General features: G+C 39.3%; 1 long non-coding RNA gene across 3 annotated transcripts in view; it reads right to left on the bottom strand.

Annotated features, from left to right (window-relative positions):
• Positions 1–15,668, bottom strand: part of LOC113839263 — a 101,532-nt gene that overhangs the window by 57,517 nt on the left and 28,347 nt on the right. For all 3 annotated transcript variants that reach the window (XR_004772439.1, XR_004772440.1, XR_004772438.1), the window contains exon 4: positions 11,935–12,032. This is a non-coding gene — a long non-coding RNA (uncharacterized LOC113839263). The remainder of the gene's footprint in view (positions 1–11,934; positions 12,033–15,668) is intronic.

The following is a 15,668-nucleotide window of genomic DNA, read 5'->3' as shown; positions in this document are numbered from 1 at the left end:
ATATTTTTTCAGGCATAAAAAAAAGCTGCTTGTCAAAACTGATGAAGTGTTGGATCTTAAATCAGCCTCAATGAATTTCAACCCACTAAGGCCATTTATCTTGGGAAATTAGGAAAGAACTCAATAATAGAAGTTACCAGAAAAGGCCCAACTGTTTGACTAGAAGAAGTACACATTTAAATAACCCATTGATCAAAGAATCCCTCCCCATGACAACCTGGGTAACATTCTGACAGAAAATGTGGCATTTCAAATCATGTGAGATGCAATTAATTCTGTCCTTAATCACCTGGCTTCCTGATTAGAGCTGAAGCAGTCTCTATATAGCATGGAGTTTACCCAGGTACTGGAGACCTAATCAAATACCCATGGCTGAAAGGTTACAGTCACTAGGGATGAACCCATTTGTCTTCGGTACTGTTCTATTGCTGTGAAGAAACACCATGACCAAGGTAACTTTCAAAACAAATCCTTTAATTTGGGGCTCTCTTACAGTTTCAGAGGGTTAGTCAATGCTCATTATGGCCAGGAGTGCTGGGGCAGGCAGGCATGATGCTGGAACAGTAGCTGATCCACAGAAAGACAAGAATAGGCCTGGTGTGGGCTTTAAAAGCCTCAAAGACCACCCCACAGTGGCACGTCTCCTCCAACAAGGCCACATCTCCTAATCTCTCCCAAACAGTCCACCAACTAGGCACAAAGCACTCAAATATATGAGCCTCATTCAAAACACCACACCACTACTGTTATTTTGCTAAATAAACATACTGTCAAACAGCCTCTTAAATATTTACATTTATAGTGGCAGTCAAGGCTGTTATTCATCCTTGAAGGAAGAAGCCTCTCTTTGCAGAAAATAATGGTCAATGCAGAGACACATGGCTGAAGGTGCTGAAAACAAGTGACTGTTGACTGACCAGCAAGTGTAGACTCAACTGTGGACTGCTAAGCACTAAACAAAACACCTGGCAGACCCTTTCCTGGGCTCAAGGAACACTGCGGAAGAATGGACAGAAAGAATCTAAGGGAAGAGGACCATGAAATGCTGTCTATGGGCAAGCTGTGGCTGAGATGCTGAGACACTCACAAACTCTTAAAAAACTGCAGTGGCCTGCACAAGGTCAAGCCTATAAAAATTCAGTCAAATATGCGGGAGGGCCCAGGGAAGAAAGTAGCAATTTGATGGCTGTTGAAGGACTGAAAGTCTTCAGTGTTGTAGCCACCAGCGACTTACAGTTCCACCCCCATGCCCACTCAAGTGACCCTGGTTAAACTCAATGTGACCATGCACGAAGGAAAAGACGTGAAAGTGGGCTGGGCTTGGTAGGAGTAAGGAGGAGGGGAGTCGATGGACCGGGAGGAGAATAAGAGAGGACAAAGGCTGAGTGTGATCAGAATGTATTACATGCATGTATGTCGTTGTCAGAGAATTATTTTTAACAAATAAATTCTGAAAAGAAAAAAAAAAAAACAGAAGAAGAAAAACGTACTTATCATGAAACGTGGAGCCTGGAATGTCAAGGCCAGGGAAATGACGGACTGGGACTCAGTGAGCTAAGTGTCCCTCTCAGGAAATGAGCTCCCACTTTCATTTCAGTACTTTCCAACTTTTTAAAAATACTAAAATAAGCTCCTCAAGATCCAGTCTCAGGTTTTACAGTATTGAATGGATATCCATGTCATTGTGTGTACTTCATAAACCAGACTGACTTTTTACTGTTTCTGTACGTGTCTTTGCAACTGTACACACACCCTAATCCCCGAGAGGCTTTTGTTAGCTTTTGCTCTTGTGTGTTTTTTTATCCTAAAGTCAGATTACGTTTCTCAGAACCACTCTGTAGCAGAAAGAAACACCCACACACCGACCGGGCGGTTCAGACTCACCCATCCAGAGACAGGCAGGCACAAGCCTCTGAACCAACAGACAAAACCAGTCTCTCTGCAGTTCCCATCTCACCGCACCCAGACAGCTAGAAATATCTATTCAGCCCCAGCATTATCACTCTGGCCTCAAAACAGGATTGGCTAAGAGCAAAATTACCCAGGCAATATCTTTACAAGGTTTTAATAAAACTTGAAAGTTGCAAGCTTTAGATTATGAAGCAAGTAATTCATTGCTGCCATTTACTGTAATAGGCCTTATCATGACATGAGCAGTTTTGAGAAAACAATGCATCCAATATTTAGTTTTGGGACTTATCAATTAATGTATCTGTAAGAGTATGTGTATATTAGTAGTCAGTATTCAAATTTATTCCCCACATAAACTGAATTATCTTCGAGTACTAGCTAGAAGAGACTTAACTGGAAACAGCTGATTAATATGTTATCGATGTGATAGAAATTCTCAACCACATCAAATATTCAAGAGACTTGAAATTTTCTTGCCTTCTTTTACAATACTTAGCATGATAGTAGTCCATTTATATGGCTTCTCTAAATAAAATAGAAATTGCTCTATTGAAAATATTAATTCATTTAGAATATCCTACTTACACAGTATTGAAACCAATGCTCTTGAAAAACTAAGAGCCAGATATCTTCCATTAAGGGTAATTAATCAATTTCCTTAAGGATGGAGGAGGAAAGAAACCTCATCTCACTGAGTACCTCAGTTTCCATGGGAACAGGTAGCTTTGATAGCCAATAAACCATCTCTCCACTCAGAAACCAAAACAAATAGACAAAAAAAAAAAAATGAGAGAAAGAAATCACTAGCCATTTTAAGAGCTTTTGAAGCTAGTTGTTGGTGGTATCTCAGACCTTTATAATCTCAGCACTCAGGAGGCAGAGGCAGGCAGATCTCTGAGTTTGAGACTAGCCAAGGTCTAGAATGAGTTCTAGGACAGTCAGGGCTACACAGAGAAACCCTGGCATACACACACACACACACACACACACACACACACACACACACACACATAACGACACAGGAAAATTAGGTTAGTGTTATAAGTATATATCTCATTTACTTATTTATTTAGAATTTTTGAGACAAGATCTCACTATATACCACCGACTGGCCTGGAACTTGCTGTGCAGACCAGTATGACCTCAAACTTGTGGTAATCCTCCTGTCGCTGCCTCCTGAGTGCTAGAAGTACAGGTATGATACTACCACAACTGACTGGTAACTTTCATTCATAGAAGAAACTATTAGTCTCTCTCCCCCTCTTAGGACTTTGCTAACTATTGAGCATGATCATAAAAAGATTTTAAAGGCTGCTAAATGTGTTTGGAGCAATGGCTGAGTATTCTTTTATCAATCTGGATGCTTTTCTTAAAAAATAAAATAAAATAAAATAAAATAAAGCTTTGGAGGGAAGTCACATACTCAGCAGAAGTTTGAAACAGCTTGCCAAGCAGGAAGGGTGTCTGAAGAGAAGCAGGAGCAGATACTTAATCCAATTAACTGGGAATTGCCAAATGGACAGGGTGGCCATGAGCCTTTTGCAATGCATGCATACCAGGCGGCACCACCCTTTGTTGAAAGCTTGTGAACATCGTCCAGAGCTCTCTCCACCCTCATCTGCTTTCCGTTCTCATCTCCTTCACATACACAACGGGTTGGGTGCTGTTGCTTTCATATCACTGATTTTGGCTTGCTCTTTTCTATGTAAAAAATCTTCCCATATTTTGTAAACTGCCACTGGAAGTCATTAATATCTTTATCTAGATCAAAGCTAAAACATTTACTGTAATTATCTTTCAAAACAAATACCACTTATTTCGGTGTTTAAAATATGCTGGATTACAGAGTCAAAACATTCTACAACTATCTACAGCCCTTAAATAGAGAGAAAGTGCCCAAGTGCTATTCATGCCTTGAGATATTTGAAATAGCCGTAAATGATATTTTATCACTTTCTTCATGTATTTGTCATTTTTTATTAAGTTCTAGTACCATAGTAACCATTCTAATAAAAATGTATTTCAGAAGGAAAATAAAACACCTGTTTCCACCAAAAGCTAGACAAATAGCAACCCAGATAGTACTTAATGTTTGATATCATTCTGGTCCCTCATTATTTTTATAAGCTGCCTGAATTTCATGTCTCAAATTGTTACCTGAGGGTTTACAACGCATTTTAGCACCAGAACCACACAAATCATTTGGCTAATATAGCATTATAGTACCTTCTCTATAATTGCCTTTTCAGGCATTCACAGAAACTCAAATATTCCTAGCAAAAATTTATCACTATAGATGCTGTGAGGTATTAAGAATCATATTTCATTTTTGGAAGATCTTAAAAATGGAAATAAAGATGTCAGATATAAATCATCAGAAGGAGTATAGAAACTAAAAAAAAAAAAAAAAAAAAAAAAAAAAAAAAAAAAATGTGTCTCCCAAAAAGAAGCACACAGCTTGCTAGAAGCAGGTCCCAGAGTCTGCCTTTGGCCTGAACAGGAACGAGCTTACATGGACATCCTTCTGCTAAGGAAAGGATTTAAGGTGAAGAATTACCAGGGGTTTACCAGGGTGTGTGGATTTGTGATGTCATTCCACTGGACTCTTGTGGGAGTAGTGTTTGAATCTCAGAATAGAGGCCTATATGCAAGACAGGGTAATTTCCTTCACCCAAAAATCTTGAACTCTGTTTCTAAGTAACAGCACAGGGATTCTAATGAAGCTAAGCTCACATAGGGAAGTGCCCAACTATGACTGAAGAAACCACCTATAGCTAGGTGTGGAAGTACACACCTGTAATCCCAGTACTCAGGGGACCAAGGCAGAAAGATGAGCTTAAGGTCAAGCAGCATAGTGAGAGCTGCCTCATGATGGGAGCTGGTCTACCATAGCAGAGAAATACATATTTATTTAAGATACTGATTCTCTGTGAGTGTATCTCTATGTGTGTGTGTCTGTGTAGTGTGTGTCTGTGTGTGTCTGCCTCTGTGTATGTGTGTATCTGTGTGTGTCTGAGTGTGTGTGTGTCTGTGTATCTGTGTGTATGTCTCTGTGTGTGTCTGTGTGTGTGTGTGTCTGAGTATCTGTGTGTGTGTGTGTGTGTGTATCTGTGTGTATGTCTCTGTGTGTGTCTGTGTGAGTGTGTGTATCTGTGTATATGTCTCTCTGTGTGTGTCTGTGTGTCTGTTTCTGTGTGTATGTCTCTGTGTGTATCTGTGTGTGTATCTGTGTGTATGTCTCTGTGTGTGTCTGTGTGTGTGTGTATCTGTGTGTATGTCTCTCTGTGTGTGTCTGTGTGTCTGTTTCTGTGTGTATGTCTCTGTGTGTATCTGTGTGTGTGTGTGTATCTGTGTGTATGTCTCTCTGTGTGTCTGTGTGTGTGTGTGTGTGTGTGTGTATCTGTGTCTGTGTGTGTGTGTGTCTGTGTGTATGTGTGAGTATGTGTCTGTGTGTGTCTGTGTGTGCACTTGTCTGTGCATGTGTGTTGATTTATAAGATGCTTCTATGGCTCTCTAGCTAAATAACTGGAATTCCAAAGGTTTCTGAATGGTTCTCTAGCCCATAAGATTTGTACAACCCTGAGTTTAGCCTATATTCTCCCACTTGTCTACTCCCATTTCACCCCTTTAACATAGATTGGTAATCATCTCCCGCACTTTTCACGCTCTTCACTCCTATCATTGCCTGACTTATTTTACGGAGCCCTGTGTTTAACTTTGCCATGGCTCTTAGCAGTGTTGATAACAGTCAGCGTATTTGTTTTACCAATAGGGTTAAATAATTAGAGCAGAGACCATTCTTTAATATGGTGTCCAAATAATGTGTAAGGGAGAAGAATGAGAGGGAGGGGGAGAGAGAGAGGGAAGGAGGAGGGAGGGAGGGAGGGACTTACTCCTGACTCCAAAAGCTCCTGACTGGGGTTTTGGGCCCTTCAGTTGTATGATACATTTGAATATCTCTAAATTACTAAATTTAAATTTAGCCCCATCCTTGACTACATTCTCCCTCAGTTTGACTCATGAGCTTTTGAAATGCCAGTGTCTGGTGGAACCTTCAAGTCAGGACACTTGTGTCCTCCAGCCAAAGAGGGCAAGGTAAATATTATTTATCATTCTTGGCTGTAATTGCTGTTAACACCACAGTCATTGCAGACGTACATAGTCTTACCCAATCCCATAGCAGACTAGATTATAATTTAGGAGTCATTAGTAGCTGCCTCACATACCCTTTGCTTTCTTCAAATAAGCTGGACCCCACTGTTGGGTGCTTTGCTTTGCATCAGTTTTCCTGCCTTCTCTAGGGTGCCACTGTGACTGAGTAACATTTCAACCAATACTTGTTTCTCCTTGTCTCTTTACCACCAAACTAAACTTTTTCTTGCTTTTTTGTGCTTCAAGTCAGGCAGTGCATCCCATTAAAAAGCTGACCTTGAACTAACTATAATGTATCTCCAGCTTCATAACTCTGTCTCATTCTTCCTGCTTCTCTTGGATTTCCCTGTAGCTCTATACTTCACTCTCTATAACTCTTTTTGAACTTTGTTTATGATAGACAACCAGTAATGGCCCTTTTCAAGAACCTGTGCTTTGTTGGAGTTCTTTATTTTGGTTTATACTCACTCTAATTTGCCCTTTTCAATCCAAACTTTGCTTTTAGAACTATAGTCTCCATTGCAGATACAAATAAGCAAACTAAAGGGTAACATGCCACATTAGACATTTCTAAGATAAACTGTTCCTGAATGTTCTAATTAAAAGTATTGCTTTGAGGATCCTGGCAATAACAGTGAATAGACTAGCTGATTTAGAAGGACATTATGAATCCATGCAAAAACGAACAGTCATAAATAACAGTGAGTTTCCTCTGTAAACTTTCATATAAGTACATTGTGACCATCATGTTTCTTGGTATATTCATTTTCCTAAGTCTGTTTTGTGTAGAAAGATGGAGCCACCAAAGGTTTGGCTTGCCTGCTTGCACAGAGTACTGCTATATAACCACATTCCCTTTAGGAAGTGCTCAGCCAGCACTTTCAAATTTCTCAGGGTCCCATAACTGTTTACACCAAGAAAATATAACAACATTTTTTTTTGGAAATTTCTGCTATATAAACCACTATCAACTTGTGTTTTCCTCATTATAAACTTTTAAGGCCCAAAGTACCGTATCTTCTTTACCTTCATCCACATCCCCAAGGGTCACTGGTGCCAGGAGAGAAAATTTATTCTTTAGTCTAGAGAGCCAGACATCAAGAACCAACACACTAAACCAAGGAGTATCTGGGCTCAGCTAGCCCTCCCGATTAGGTGAAGAGCCTCACTTAGGCTGGTAGCCCACCGTGGGGCTAGAGGAATCCAAAGATTTGTTACCTTAATAAAACTGCCCAGCAATTACCTAAAAGTCAATCTTAAAAGAAAGAAGAAATGTGGTCTGTGTGAGAAGCACCTATTAGAGGAAAGAAGTCAAGGGTTATTTCCTACCAATCTGTTTCTGGGATATGAGCCATCCTGGCTACCGATGTCAATCCATTTATTCACGGCTGGTTGCTTTGAACTTAGCGTGGGTAGCTGATCATATCAGATCAGCTCTGAGTCCCTGATAATATCTCTTATTTGCCTCAGGCTAGTACTGTCTTTTTCTTCAGTTTCCACCTGGCCTCACAAAGGTCAATAAGCAGTGACCCACATCAGAGGTCCCGAGTCCAGACAAGCCTGAGAAACCTTGAAAAACGTGGGTACTTTAGCAAGGTTTGCAAGCTGACTACTTAACCTGCTGTAGCGTCTCGGATACTGGAAAATGACATGCAATTTCTGGGTCAGAGACAAAGAACTTGTTACTCACGACACACCCAGCATCCTGAGCTGGGTCATTTCCACTGTGCTCTGGAATCCTACAGGGGTTACATGGAGCAGCTTCCTTTGATGCTGCCCATACAATGGCTTTGAGTTGAGAAGTCCTAAGTTTAGAGCAGCTTAGATGTTTATTAGAAAAGACTGGGTTGAAAAAAAAAAAAAAGAAAGAAATCTAGAGAGAAACACTGCTTTTATTGCACAGACAATAGACCTGTTCCAGAGTTTCATAGCCAGAGGGAAACATTGTCTTCTGTTTAGTATCAAAATTGTTGAAAAAAAAATGGTTCAGGAAAAAGGGTCTCCAGTGCCTTTGCTCATAGGATGTGCAGAAACCCATGGAAATAGTCTCCCAACAGTGAGTTTAAAAAGTGGTTACATGAACAAATGGCAGATATCTCAGAACAACTAAGTAACAAGTACTTGGCATAAATAATCCATCTATTCCCTACTCTTCTAAAGAACTCCACAAAGTTGAGATATCATATCTGTTTGTACTAGAAATGATTCTCATTTTATTTATTAATGTAAATGCTGGCCGTTCTTTCAATAATTATCATTTATTTGGATAAATTCTGCAAAACTTGTGAGACTTTTGAATGCATCGAGCACTATCCACTTCATGGAACAGTCTTTAAATATTATCCTTTATGTAAATTAGTGGCACATTGCTCTCCTTTGCACATGAACTGTTCAATTTTAAATTTGTTTCAATTAGCATGTTCTTTGTATACTTTTATATTTGTTTATCTCATGTTCATCCCATACCCTCTCTTACTGCACATATTTCTTTACCCTGCAAATATTTATCTCAGGAACTAAAATGTAAATGACATAAGGTTTTAAGTTTTTTTTTTTTTATTCAAAAGAAAGAAATACAGAATATTAGTATAGGCAAGGGGAGCAGTAAAGAAACCAGTGAAATGGCTGCTTCATGGTCAAAGGCGAGGTTTTTATTGCAGATAAAAGAGAAAATACCCAGTGGCTTCTGGGAGAGTTCAGAGACGAGAGAAAAAGCAGCAGACTGGACATCTGCAAGAGAAGCAAGAAAGGCAGGACAGAGCGGAAACCTTGCCATTGTGAAGGGGCACAAAGGGGGACCTGGAACAGCCTGAGGGCTAGCATTGTGCAGGAGGAGTTAGGGAGTGGAGAAGGACCAGGGGCTAGCTAGTCCTGAGGAACGCCGGTTTCTATATATATTAAGATTATCCTGTATAGACTAAATCCTTGACTTTTGTTGTGTCTTCTTTTTATAAGTGTTTTAGACCTTCTTTTTATATTATTTTGATTTTTTTGAGATGAGATCTCACTTGTTTTGTAGACCAAACTCAGTAACCCTCTGTTTTCCAAGCACTGACATTAATTATACTACTACATTGAGCTTAAGTCATGTCGAGAATAAGATTTTTTTTCTAAGGAAATTATTTGGGGCAGAGACAGTGTTAACAAAAACCAAGTTATTCTAAGACAACACTTTGTAAACTATAATATGGGGACACAAGACGCAAATATCTCTTAGGGTGTTAGGAGTCTACTACCCCAAAATGCTTTAAACAAGTGAATTAGATAAACTATGGCAAACATATTTTAGAGCTTCTAGAGGAGCACCTCAGTAGTTGAGTACTAGGCTAGCATTTACAAGGCCCTGGATCCAGTTTCCAGACACACACACACACACACACACACACACACACACACACACACACACACACGAATTTTCAGAGCCTCTAATTGGGCTAATTTATTTGATGAATGTCCCAGTAAGGTGATTAAAGACATGATATAAAGCATTTTCCAAACTAGTTCCATGATGCAGAATTTTTGACATCATACGATTTAAATAAAGGGACACTAGAGTTCCAGGACAGATATAGTGCAGGAACAACAAAATTAGATTTATGAAGAATGTTGAACTATATGCTATTTGGAGCTTATAATATAGGTGCTGGGTAACCAGCATTTTTATACTTTACATTTGTAGGTAGTTATTTTTAGTCAGGAATTTATTTTAAAATTCTAGAAACTTTCCGTTTTGTAATAGGGCATTTCAGAGAATGGGAGGTCTACAGGTGAGAATCACCTTTGTAAATATAGTTTCAAAACTTAATAACTTTTACTCTTAAGTAAAGTTGACACAATCCTTTTGTGTCAAAGGGTTTCTATGCAGTAGTAGTTTTACACTTTCTTCTGTTCTGTGCTTCTTGTTCTTTCCTCTTCTCTGAGTCCCAGGGCTAAGACTTAATCCAGCCATGAGGAGACATTGTGTCTATGCATGGATCATCCTTGTCTGAATAAACTAACTCCTCAAGATTTTATTATCAAAGCTGATTTCCAAAGTTGCATTATTTCAACTCTACTTTGGAAACTCCAAGCAAGTTTTCTTTGTTCTATAAGAATATCTAATAATAAATTACCTGATATGACATTATTTTAAGTATTGCTATAAATAAGGGATTTAGATTTATTCTCTCTAATACACTAGTGTTCCGATTTTTTTCTTTAATATCAAGTATAATGAATTTCTTTCAAACTTTGACTTGTGTAGTTTTTACCAGGGAGGAACTGTACAAAGAACAACTCAGTCCGTTAGTTGCTGTTATGTCTTGGGGCTTCAATTCTAAGGCAAACCTGGTAGGTGCTGGAGATACAGTACTAAGCAGGATGGGGCTAGTTTCTGCTTTCATAGAGCTTATACATCTAGTTGTGACTAAAATAATAAAAAAGTGAAGCTTTGCCGGGCGTTGGTGGCACATGCCTTTAATCCCAGCACTCAGGAGGCAGAAGCAGGCGGATCTCTGTGAGTTTGAGGCCAGCCTGGTCTCTGGAGTGAGTGCCAGGATAGGCTTCAAAGCTACACAGAGAAACCCTGTCTCGAAAAACAAAACAACAACAACAAAAAAGCTTTTATTGGTTATTGTCTCTAACTAAAAATTTTTTTCAGTTACAAAGAGAACAAAAACATACATGGTAAAAAGACAGAAAATGATACTTTACTGTCTTTTTTATCTTTCTCAATAGAAACTTTCTCAATTCAAAACTTTTCAAAATAGAAGTTGGGGGAAAATTTAACAACAAATAATTTTTTTTTTAAAGATTCTCCTTTGTTCTAAAGCCTAGTTGTATAAACTGATTCCATGACACATGACACTGTGGTATGGTTAAGGGGAAGGTTTTTTTTTTTTTTTTTTTTTTTTTTTTATTATTGTAGATGTGAGAGAGAAAACCACCAGAGGCATCTGGAAGAGTCCAAAGCAAAAGGAGAAAGTAGACTGAGCATGGCCAGTGGAAAAGCAGGAGCAGAGCACAAAGACAGGGACACAGAAGACAGCCAGCAAGACAAAAAGGAGAGAGCACACCTCTCCAATAGCGAGGGCTTTGAAACGTATAGCATGCACTTGGGCTACTAAGGGAGTCTGCCGGCCAAATGGTGCTTTGGAATACCAATAGGCACCACTTCTGCCTGTGATAAGGGAAATGGCTTCTTTTGGTAGTGGTGAACCAGCTTCACAAATCCCTGAGCAGTGCTGGCTTCTATCTGATCACAGAAACCCTCCTACAGTCCAGGACTGCCTTGTGGAGGCTGGGAATTTGGAGTTTCCTTTGGACCTGACACTAATACCCTCTTTGCTTAATTGTGACATTTCCATGATAGCAGCATGACTTCTGGTTCCATTGTTTTTGTATCAGAATCCCCAAGGTAGAAACCAAATCATTACCATATGGATGAAAGCAGTGGTGGATTGTACCATTGTCTTCCACAGAATGTCCTGCTCTAAGTGGACACGATACCAGCAATTGGTAGGAAGTTCTGTTCAATATTCTATAAGTTATATCAGCATATTTTATCTGTGGCTAAGGACATAAAGAGAACCATAAAAATCCAAATATGTGATTTGTTATCCTTCATTCAGCATTTCTTAAGCCACTTTCCAAGTCAAGTGTATACTTAATAACTTAATAATAATCTGCAGTTACTAAACTCAGTGGATTTGCTATCGATATGCTAAAATATACAAAGTAGAGTCTCTTCACTTTACTAGTGGAGAGACGGAATTAATAGCACCTGCAATGTATCCAAACAACGGGATGTAAGAAAAACTTACATTTTCCTAGTACTTTTAGTTCCGATCCTGCCAAATAAAAGTTATCATTATTTACATTTTGTTTTCTTACCATATTCAAGTTGCCAGACACATCTGTGTCTCTGATATGTGGTAAGTCTTCTTGTTCAGAATGGAATATTGGTAGGAGAAAATTCGATGCTTATGTGACTAAGAGGTAAAAGAAACATGAAAGAATGTAATGAGGAAATAAATATGAAACTAAAAGACCTGTTATAACTACTTCCCCAAAACAGAAACACTAGCTAATGGCTGTGAGATATATTCCCCTCCATGCATTGTTTAAAACACTCACTGCATGTCCACCACATGCAAGACATTACCATAGGCACTGATCATAAAGTATACAACACAGTCTTTATCTGTTAAAAAATTTTTACTAAATCCAAGTATTAATACAGGTGTGAGACCAAAACAAGAACAATATACTTTGTAAGTTAATGGGAGACCAAATCAGGAAAAATATACTTTGCAGGTTTAGAGTTCTGTTTGCAGTTGAGACAGTTAAGAATAAGTTCCTGTTTGTCCTGTGCAGGTTAAAGTTTCTGTTTGTAGTTAAAGAATGAGTTCCTGTTTGTCCTCTGTTAAATCCTTGCAATAGTTAAAGAATAAGTTTCTGTTGATCCTGTGTTAAGTCCTTGCAATAGATAAAGAATAAGTTCCTGTTTGTCCTGCACTAAGTCCTTGCAAGTTAAAATTTCTATTTGTAATTAAGTTCCTGGTTCTTACATGTGCTGTAAACTGTAAAACATGCTTTTCAACCTACACTAAACTGGCCACCCCTTTCATATGATATGTGTGTAATATACATATACATATACATACACACACACACACACACACACACACACACACACACACACATACACATACACATACATATACGTCTCCTTACCTTTTCCTGTCCTTTCTTTGTATTTTTCTAACAATGTGTAACAGCCTTCTCTCTTGCCCTAGGAACACCTATCTCTCCTAGGAAAATGACCAAAAGAGGCCTTCAGGGACTGCTCTCTCAAATACCAACAGGGTGAGATACCTGGCTGGCCAATACATCCCCAAATTCAGTTTTCCCTACCCGGACAATTGTGGATTTGATCTTTTCTCCTCAAAATTCTCAGGTTTAACAAAGAGTCCCGCACACATAGTAAAGCCACATGGTAGGTCTGGTGGAAATAGCAATGTGGTCCATAAAACTCATACTCAATTAAATCTGTCATTTAAAACCATTACACGAACCAATTCACCAACTCTCTTTGCTTCCATTTCCTCATCTGTTAGGGCTTGCATGACCATAGGCTCCCATGTGAGAACCTGGGTCCCTAACTGAGTTTGGAAAATCACAGATGCTTCAGGGTAGGAGGCATTACTGGTGGAGGTGAGTCACCGAGGGTGGCCCTTTCAGGGTTCAGCCTCACCCACCTTTGGCTAGAACTCCCTGCTGGCTGATCCACCATGGTGTCAATGAACCACAGCATATGTTCCCAGTTAGGTAAGAGAAAAGGCCTTAATCTGTATACCCTCTAAAACCTCTAAAATAAAATTCTCCTCACTTTATTTCTCTCAGAATTATCATCACAGAGATAAGAAAAGTAACTAGTGTACTATCCATAAAATACTAACTAGGTTTTTTTTTTTTTTTTTTATTAGTTGGCTGAAAGGTTCAGGCTTTGATGCTGATCGGCTCTACCTCTTTAAGAGACAGGCCCTGCCCCCTGACAACAGTCAGGGCATGAGCAAGAAAACACGCTACGTCATCGCCACGTCACCCTGGACATGCGTGGAACCTCAGTGCGCATGTCTTCCCTTTAAAAACTCCAGTTCTCTCTCTGCTTCTTCTCTACTCTCTACTTTCTCTGTTTCTTCTTGGCTCTCTCTCTCCTATGCACTCTCTCTGCCTCTATGGCGACCAGCCATGGCGGTCAGCCATTACCCCTGTTCCTCTTCTCTCTTAGTCTCCATACTCTGCCCGGCCCATATAATAAACTAGTCAATATGTCTCATCTTGCAGCTTTCTCTTTTCCTCTTTTTAAATAAAAGCATAACATTGGTGAATAAGATAAACACACATGAGATAAACATGAGATTGATATAGGACAGGTTATTGGAACAGGTCTTTGGTATAGGTACAGTTTTTTTTGTTGTTGTTTTTTTTTGTTTGTTTTTTGAGACGGGGTTTCTCTGTGTAACAGTCCTAACTGTCCTGGAACTCACTTTGTAGACTAGGATGTCCTTGAATTCACAGAGATCCGAGTGCCTCTGCCTCGAAAGTGCTGGGATTAAAGGTGTGCACCACAACTGCCACCAGGCTCAGTTTTTGAGTGTTTATAGATAATGCTAGGAAAGGAAATGGCTTAGTAAAACTGATTTTTGGGAGAGATAACATCCTTAGAAGCATTCTAGTAACAACCTATAAATCTTGAACAGTCTGCTTTGCAGGCTAACTTACTCCAGGAGTGAAAGAGGAGATAAGGAAAATGGTCCTTACTTTTTTCATTTTTTTTTTATAAGCGCATTTCCACAATGAGCAACAGTCAACCTTCCTAACATCTGTTTTCAACACTGTAAGGCAACCACATAAATTAGCTGGCAGAGGACAGCTTCTCTACCTGAGGTGATTCCAGTGCTTCCTCAACATACAAATTCCCATTCAAGACTCCACCTTTACGCAGTGGGAGAGCTGCCCCTGTCCCCTGCCTATTGCAACACTGGGGACAGCAGGCCCTGCACCTCCCTTGGGCAGCACAATAGAGCCAACCCCATTAGCAAAGGTGTGGGTGAGGCAGCCCTGAAGTTGTGAGCATGGAAGAGCTGTCTGTATTACTCATCTGTCATGTGGAGACAACAGCTGTATGCTTAAACATATGGAAACTCTAAATCCAGCCATGAAAAATAAAACCCAGATCCTATAAAGGATCTCATCCCTTCTTGAATAAAAAACTTTCTTGTATTCAGCTAGCACTCATTTATATGTTATGTTTTTTTTCCCAAAGCAATAATTGAAATTGTAGTTTTTTATTTCCTAAGCATACTTATGGGATCTAAATCACCATTGAGCTGGGGTGGTTCTGAGTGAATGGTCAGAATCACCTGTGGATAAATGCTCAGCATATTACTGGTTTTTAAAAATGTGATAATGATGAAAGTGAGGAAAATACATCCATGAAGCAAATACTCCAGGAAGCAAAATTCCCTGGCTGGAATCAACAGCTGTATAAAATGGACATGTGCGTGAAGAAACTAAGGTTTTCACATCAACCGCCTGGAAAATATGACCATCTGGGATGCCAAGAACTGTTGAGATGAGAAAAGGTGATACTGCTCCAATCTCATAGGCCTTCTCCTTAACTCAGGCTTCTGTCTGCTTTGAGACTCACTTAAACCAAGTAACCCCACAAACTTCCAAATCAATTGGGAACAAAATCAAAACTATTCATTCACTTAGGAAATAAGATTCTGTGCTGTCTCTCGCCTTGCTTGTGTACTTTAAGAGGATATGAAGGACATAAAGCACCACAAGGGTCACATGTAACATGCTGAGAGGCAAAGACGTGATATGTACTAGTAGGCCAGACACATGGCACCCAGAATCCTATTTAGCCTTCACAATTATCCTATTGTCAAAGTACTATTCAGTCAATACTACAAATAAGAATCTAAGGTAAAAAGTACTAAGTGAGTCACTATGGTTAGTTACCCCACTAAAGACTGATGGCACTTTAATGCCAAATATAATATTTCTGACTCCAGAGTTCATTCTCTTTCCCTACACAAAACGTTTTTCTACAA

Source organism: Cricetulus griseus (assembly GCF_003668045.3).
Source record: "Cricetulus griseus strain 17A/GY chromosome 1 unlocalized genomic scaffold, alternate assembly CriGri-PICRH-1.0 chr1_1, whole genome shotgun sequence".
NCBI classification, from domain to species: domain Eukaryota; kingdom Metazoa; phylum Chordata; class Mammalia; order Rodentia; family Cricetidae; genus Cricetulus; species Cricetulus griseus.
This window is presented reverse-complemented; position numbering and strand designations above follow the sequence as displayed.